Source organism: Jatropha curcas, chromosome 4 (assembly GCF_041381405.1).
Source record: "Jatropha curcas cultivar XTBG-Jc1 chromosome 4, XTBG_Jcur_1.0, whole genome shotgun sequence".
Lineage (NCBI taxonomy): Eukaryota > Viridiplantae > Streptophyta > Magnoliopsida > Malpighiales > Euphorbiaceae > Jatropha > Jatropha curcas.
In genome coordinates this window covers 10527780-10536435 of record NC_143154.1, presented here as the reverse complement: position 1 = coordinate 10536435, position 8656 = coordinate 10527780, and the positions used below count along the sequence as shown (strand labels likewise).

The 8656-nt window shown below is 34.8% G+C and overlaps 1 long non-coding RNA gene across 1 annotated transcript; it reads right to left on the bottom strand.

Annotated features, from left to right (window-relative positions):
• Positions 1 to 2100: 2100 nt before the first annotated feature.
• On the bottom strand, positions 2101 to 3032 carry LOC149496844 (uncharacterized). The gene is made up of 2 exons (XR_016320573.1): positions 2426 to 3032; positions 2101 to 2295 (listed from the first exon to the last, which is right to left on the bottom strand). It is a non-coding gene; the product is annotated as an uncharacterized LOC149496844 (long non-coding RNA).
• Between the last annotated feature and the right edge of the window lie 5624 nt (positions 3033 to 8656).

The following is an 8656-nucleotide window of genomic DNA, read 5'->3' as shown; positions in this document are numbered from 1 at the left end:
GTTACGGGCATTTCCTCAGACGCTGCACAAGAGCTATAGAAGGTGGTATGACGGCTTAGAGGTGGAAACACAGAGAGATTGGGTCAAGCTTTAGACTGCTTTTCTCAAGCACTTCAAGACAGATGAAAGCGATGAGCTCAGTCTTCGTGATTTGGAAAGCTTAAGGCAAGGGAAGGATGAGAGCTTCTCTGATTACTACAGAAGATGGAGGACAAAGCTATTCATGGTCTAGACTAGGCCAAAGGATCAAGAGCTGATTAGGATTTTCAGCCGAAGCTTGTTACCTTACTTCAAGAAGAGGATGTTGGCTCAGCCTCTCACTAAATTTTCTCTGGTACAAAGGGTTGGACTGAATATTAAAGAGCTGTACAAGGAAGAGGAAAAGAAAAACCGGGGGTTTGGTAATTACCGATCTTCCCATAATGGTCAGAATAAAAATGCTGGTAATGCTGCTATGAACCAGTCGGGGAGTAGCAATAGAGTTGGAGCTATTAGTGAGAAAGTGCGAAGGGAATTCACTGATCTAGGAAGACCTTTAAGCACGGTTATGAGGTCCTGCATCAAGAATGGTGTACTGTCAAAGTTACCCATTAATCCATCTAGGCCTATTCAGGGCAAATTTGTTGATCAAGATTGTGAATACCATCAGTGCAAAGGGCATTCTACTGATAATTGCTTCAGGCTCAAGCATGATATTCAAGGCTTGATAGATAGTGGGAAGATCACTAAGCTTCCTGAGCATATGTAACACCCACAGACCAATCTCAGAGAACCAGACGGTGGATGCCACAATCGGTGCCGGAGCACCATCTTATGTCACTATAAAAGCTAGATCACAAATTAGAAGTGGTTAAATTTTCATAAGGAGGCAAGTAATTACCAGTTTTTTTTGTATTATTCATTTTTATAGCAACAATAAAATTTCATTTTTCGTTAAGGCTCATACTCATACAGAATGAACATAAGCAGATTTGATCGTGGCCTATGTTAGCGCCACCCCCATCACATATTCGTGGCCTATGAAAGCACCACCGTGGCCTATGAAAGCACCACCCCCAATCACACAATCGTGGCCTATGAAAGCACCACCGTGGCCTATGAAAGCACCAACCCATCACACAAATAAGCGCGTCCGCCTATTTATAAGGGTTGATAACCCTAGCATATGATCATAGCTTCACAATAAGAAAATCCATCTCATCATACTACGTCTCAATCATGCATAGTAGAGCCTAAATCAAAAGCATTCTTTCACAAAAGAAATAATTCTTAATCAAAACCTCTTCATTTAGTACTCATCAGTTCAAATATTTTACTCAAAACACTATAAATGTATATATACTTAATATAATATAAAAGTACATAAATCAAGAACTTTTCAGCATTGTTATAAACTTGACCTTTGCTGGGTTTTTAACACATAATTTGAGTTATGGGTCTCCAAATTGAATGAAATTAGATTCATTAGAAAGCTAAGCCAAAATGCTACAAATGTTCAGAAGGGACCACAGCCCAGATCAAAGAGTAAGATAGCAAACAAAAGCTCAGAACACAGACCAACAGATCAGACCTGATTCAGCAGAACCAAGTCCAATGTTTCTTGAATTCCTACTTCACCAAACACTCAAATGAAACCAATCCAGAACGAGAGAATTCTCAAGACACAGGGAAACAACTTTTATGAATAACTCAGAACCTAAAAATGTCATTATAGTGGTCAAAATGGGCACTCAATTGAGTAATACCTGGAGCCTGTCACAACAGAGTCAGTTTGGGTGTTTTAGCCATAAGTTGAGCTATGTATCGCCAAATTGGACACAAGAAGATGGGTTGGAAAGACAAGAAGTAAAGCTAAAACTTTTATGAAGAACATAAGACGTTATTTGGCCATTTATGTGGTCAAAATGGACAATGATTTCGGATATACTGGTAAGACACCATAACAGAACCAGTTTTGGTATTTAAATCATAAGTTGAGCTACAAGTACTGGAATTAGACATAAAAATATGTTTTGGAAAGCTAAGAAATAGAGCTGCAACTTTCATGAAGAAGTCAGAAACAGATGGGGAGTACAAAGGGGTCGAAAATGAGTTCTAATCTCACGGCAGAACATATCTAACATGAATTCAGCAAGTTAACCAATACATACAAAATTCCCAAAATTCATTCAAAAGCCTAACCATGTAAAAACAACTTAAACAAGTGAAAGTATAATTGCACTAACCTTCAAACCAAGCTTTAACAAGCTCAAGCTTTGGTCTTGCCCTTATCCTTGGTGGAAGGCTCTCCACCCTCTACATGTAAGACACTCAAAATCAAACAAAGAAAACACAAACAAAAGAAGAAGTGGAGCATGATTTAGCATGTATATGCTAAAGAAAACTCTAAACCCCAACATAAATACCTTATCCTAAAATCACTTACCAAGTAGGAAAAATCACCAAATTCCTTGAAATTAGTCACCAAATATTACTTCTCTAGCTTCAATCTCTAATATGTCTTAATTAACTCAAGTTGTATGGGTGATTTTGATGTGTTTACTAAGGAAAAATTGAAGAAGAAGAAGAAGAAGAAGAAGAAGAAGACGTAGGAAAAGAAGAAGAAGGATAGTGTTGCCCAATTAATGGAGGAGATAATGATTTACTCCATAAAAATTGGATGGCTAGGATTGAATGTAAATCTAATCTAATGGCTACAAATATTCTCCAAATTAAATTCCTTCAAAATATTATGTAACACAACAAAATTCTCAAATTTACTCCATAAAAATAATTCTTTGAAGTTCCTTAATTAATCTAACACCATTTCAAATTTCATCCACACAACTATTGCCTCTAATTTCCTTCATTAATATCACACCTTAAGTCACTACGCACTAATTCTCTAAAATTCTCCAAAAATATTCATTACTTACTTTCTACCCATAAAAACCATGCATGCATGCTCCAAAAATGTGATAGAACCTATTACCTATATATAATAATTTTTCTAGACCAAAATAATACCGACTCCCGGACCGATAGTACTATTCACAGACAGATAAACTACTATTTCAACACAGAAAAAAATAGGGCGTTACAGCATAATAAGCCGATGCCCGGAAACCATTAAAGTTAGTTGTGATGAGTGAATTGAACAAGCTTTTAATCCTGCTTTTTTGTTTTTCTGAATGTTGTTTTGAGAACAATATGGATGGATTTTATTTACTATTTCAATCAATGGGAATGAATTTTGATTACTTATTTTCTTACTTCTCCTGATTGTTATGTTCATGGCATTGATTATACCACACACATATTTGGCATAAATGCATTGCATCATTTCGCATTTAACCTAAGCACCGTCAAAGATCTAAAAATAATCGAAATCGGATCAGACTTTAAGCTTGAGCTCAGAAACGATCTCCAAGAATGTCTCAAGGGGACTTCAAATGTTTTCGTCTGGAGTTATGCTGATATGCCGGGGATCAATAAGTCAATTGCAGAACATGTCATCCCTACCAATCCGAATGTCCAGCCAGTAAAGTAGAAAAGAAGACGGGTCAGACCAGAGTGGCAAGACAAGGTGAAGGCCGAGGTCCAGAAGTGGCTAGATGCAGGTTTCTTGTAGGTAGTGCATTACCCTGAGTGGTCAGCAAACATAATCCCTATACTCAAGAAGGATGGGAGACTAAGAGCCTGTGTTGATTACAGAAGATTTAAACAAAGCCTCGCCCAAAGACGTCTTCTGTAACACCCGCCGCCCAGCCCCAAGAGACCCGACGGCGGATGCCACATTCGGTGCCGGAGACACCGTCCCAACATAACATATAAATCATAAAATCAGATTATGAATTAGAAGTGATTAAGTATTGACAAGTTTAGCGAGTAATTTTTTTCAATTTGTTTTTGAAATATAGATATATAACTTATGAAAACAATTTAGGAAAAATCCTACAGCAAAACTGCAAGAGTTTCCCTTTAAAAACCAAGCTCGCCAAACATGTGAATACAAAACACTCCCAATTTTAAACTCTAAACCCCCAGCAAACTCCAGTAATCACCATAGCAACACAATAACACTTCTATACCTTCAGAACTATAGAAACCCTCAATAGCATTTTAATGATCATCAATTAAATGCATTCATTATATATATATATCAAGTCCTTATGTTCTTAATCATACCAACTATCTTAAACATATTTTATATCCAAACATTAAATAAAATCTCATGCTTATCTCCAAATATATACACCAAACTAATTTATCATTACATGCTTAAGTTATAATTCAAATAACATAATATCCGAAAATGTAATAATTATACATGCCATGATTCTTAAGTACATCAAACTAATTCTATCACTACTAAAATAGTCGCTTCTGGTCTGGAGCTACTCTTCTGATCTTCAAGTAGCAACCACGGACTTCAACCTGCGCGTGATAAAAATCAACGCGCTGAGTATAAAACTCAGTGGTGCTCATAAATGACAAACTTACCAATGTTGCACTGGCAACACACTTAAAATATAAATTTTCATCAAAAGAACATACATTTACATTTATAGCAAAAGAAATATCAAATAAACTTATAATTAATAACATAAATAATTAAATTCTTCCAAATCACAAATTCGGACATTTATTATACCAATACACATACTATTTATTTTAAAACCATGTATCGAAATATCATGCCTTGAAAATTAATTTGAGAACATAATCATTTATTTCCAAACTAAGGTTTACTGAAATAATATAATCTTATTCATTTAAGTGCCTTAAAAATATTTTCCAAGGGCTCGCATACACTTAGGAGAAAGAGAAGCAGATAGGTTTTTATAACTTATTCATAATGGCCTTAGGTCGCCAACCTTTTCATAACATGTAGAGCGCGTCCGCCCTAACATAAGACACCCACGTGCCTAGCATATGATCATAGCTTCGTATCATAATGGCATCAAATGCCGAGCATGCTCATCATACATAATAAATTCAAATCTCGCATCAAATTCACATCAAGTATATTAGAGCCCAAAATCCTTGTTTTAATTCTTAATTCATAATACTTCTCATAAAACTTATCTTATTCTTTAGTCTTCTTAAATTCATAATGTAAGTTTACTTTAGAACATAAGTAACTCATGAAAATTAACATAGAAAATTTCTTATCATATGAAATCATACATGTAAGCTTACTTTTGAACTTAAGTGACTCATGAAAATTTCATACTTAAACATAATTACTTAATATAGGAAATTTCTTATAAATTCCTTTTCTTTTAAAACGTTCTTGAAGTCATAATGAAATTTATCATAAGAAACTTCTTATCATATAAAATCATACTTTCCTTATTCAAAATTCAAAGCACATACATCTTAAATACCCATTTTTTTTTAAAACTCTAAACATATGAAAGTTATCAAAATAATCATACTTATGTCATAGATATATAGATAGCATACCATACAAAAAATAATAATTAAGTAAGCCTTACCACCCTAGAGTGATTTGGCCTCTTAATGAAAACCAAGGGGAGGAATTTCCTTCTCCAACCAAGCATACTAACATAACTCTTATGCACCAAGGTATCCATTTCTATCCTCATCATGCATTATCTAAACTAATTCCACACTTTATCCCAAAATTTTCAATAATTTTTCCCATTTATGTCCATTTAAACATATCCACAATAACACTTTTCAAACTTATATCTTATTTTTGTCAAATAAATCCTCAAACATATAAATAATCAAGAGAACCTCATCACACATGATTCATACATACATTGATCCAAATAAACCCATGATTCAAGGCATAGGAAATTTCCAGCATTAATATAACCTTGACCTTTGCAGGGTTTTTAAGACATAACTTGAGTTATAAGTCTCCAAATGGAACGAAATCAGATTCATTAGAAAGATAAGACAAAATGCTACAAATGTTATGAAGGGATCACAGCCCAGATCAATCTGAAAGGTAGCAAACAAAAGCTAGGAACACAGACCAACAGTCCAGACCTGATTCAGCAGAACCAAGTCCAATGTTTATTGAATTACTCCTTAACCAAACACTCAAATTAATTCAATCCAAAACCAGAGAAGTCTCAAGACACAGGGAAACAACTCTCATGAAGAACTTAGAACATAATATTGCCATTATAGTGGTCAAAATGGGCAATCAATTCAGTGATGCATGTGGCCCTTCATAACACAGTCAGTTTGGGTGTTTCAGCCATAAGTTGAGCTATATATCTCCAAATTGGACACAAGAGGATGGGTTAGAAAGATAAGAGAGAGACATACAACTTTTATGAAGGACTCAGACACAAATGGAAACTAGAAAGGATCAAAAAATGGTCCTTAATCTCACTCAATAACCCATTTTCCCCAAATTCAGCTTACTGTAACCATGAAAGGAACATGAACAACAAAGATACAAGGTAGAAATGTCTACCACAACATAAATACTCATCACATATCACTCAAGAGCATGTAATTGCAACCAAAATTCAACAAATCAATCATTTCATACAAAATCCCAAAATATCCACATAAGAGCATAAAGACACAAAATCAAAAATTTGAGTAAGGTAAGTGTGTTTATGAACACTAACCTTAAAAATAAGCTTTAGCAAGCTTAAATTAAAACTTTCTAAGCTCTCACTTTGCCTTTACTCCATGGTAGAGGTTTCTCCAACCTTTGGCTCAAGTAGAGAATCTCCAAATTTCTTGAAATAATTCACCAAAAATCACTTCCCAAGCTTTAATCTCTAGGATTAATAACTTAAATCAAGTTGGTTGGGGTGAATTTGATGTGTTTAGTAAGGAAGAATTGAAGAAAATGAAGAAGAAGAAGAAGAAGAAGAAGGAGGAGGAGGAGGAGGAGGAGACGTGTAAGGGAAAAGAAGAAGAAAGAAAAATGGTTGCACAATAATTGATGGTTGACTTATATAAAGCAACAAGGGTATTTTAGTCTTTTCCCCTAATTGGATGGCTAGGATTAAGTCAAGTAATCTCATCTAATGGCTACAAATAATCTCCAAGTAAATTCCTTCAAAATATTATTTATCTCCATAAAATTCTCACATTTAATCCTTAAAAATAATTCCTCAAATTTCCTTACTTAATATAACACCATAATTCACTATTCACTAATTATCTAAATTCTCCAAAAATATTCATTACTTATTTTCTACCCATAAAAATCATGTATGCATACTCCAAAAATATTAAATAAAATATGAAACATAGATAGTAATTTTTCTAGACCAAAATAATACTGACTCCCAGACCGGTGGTACTATTCACAGACCGGTAAAACTATTATTTTAGACACAGAAAAATTAGGGCGTTACATCTTCCCTCTTCCACATATGAATGTTTTGATCGACAGTGCAGCAAGAATGGAATGTTATTCCATTACGGACAAAAAAAAAAGGGAAAGAAAAAGAAAAAATGATGATGAAATAAAAAATAATATGATAGGTGAAAAAAAAAAAAAAGAAAAAAAGAGGCCAAAAGTGAGTCTTCCAAAAAAGTCTGTTTTATTCATTGACTGCCAAACAGGTGACTAGATTTGTCGAGCGGAACATTTTCTATCGCTATGGTGCTCTTCATCACATAGCTACAGACAATGGTTTTCACTTCCAAGCAGATGTCATCTTGAAGAGAAATTCAGACCCAACTGGCATGGACCGTTCAGAATTCAGAAACTGTTGGACAAGGGTGCCGCTGAATTGGCCATTTCGGAAGGAAAGCCTTCTAATCGGATCATTAAGCAAGACCAGATGAAAAAGTTCTATATCTGAGATGATGATTTTGATTATAAAAAAAAAGGAAAAAAAGAAAAAGAAAAAAGGGCTAGGTTGAAAACCCGAAAGGGCGACCTAGGTAAGAAATGAGCTCGCTAGGTTGAAAACCTATAAAGGGCGGCCTAGGCAAAGTTAGAGTTTAAAAAAAAAAAAAGAGAAGTTTTGAGATTAACGCGTGGTGCTTAGTTTAAATGCGAAATCTATGCCATGCATTCGTGACATACTTGTGACTGATTGCTCAATGCCATCAACTTGACTAGAAGGAGAATAGGCGAATGAGTAGTTAGAATGAACGACTATTGTATTAAAGTAGTTCCTTTATACTTCTGTATGATGTTGAAAGAAGTAAGAGCAATAAAGAGCTTGGTTCTCAAATTCTTCCTCCCTTTTGTTTCTGGGGCATGATCATTGATTACAAGATCTTCCTCTCTGCCTATATGGTCAGCATTTGCTCATTTGTTCTAAAGATTTTTAGCTATTGGTCCTGCCCAGGTATTGGATTCTCTTGGACGACGATCAGAAGGTCAAATGCTATTTTCTCGGTGATTTCCTTGGACGGATCAATAAAGAAAGACCATGAACAAAAATCCCTAGCGCTTAAATAGGCTCATGCATATATGAAGAAGTTGCATATTTTATCTCTTTCTGAATGTTGCAGGTGATGAAAGGGTCATCCCTTCTTTTCAAAAAATGTAAATCCTTTTTATTTTTATGGTTTTAGTTGGCTTTCATTTTGTTGTATTGTCTTTCGTCCATTTTGGAATAAAGTTGATGGGCATTTATACCCGTGTTAATAAGTTGGACCACTCTTGCAAGTGGGTGGGATGCCTCCATTTTGTTTTTGTGGCTTTATTTTCTTT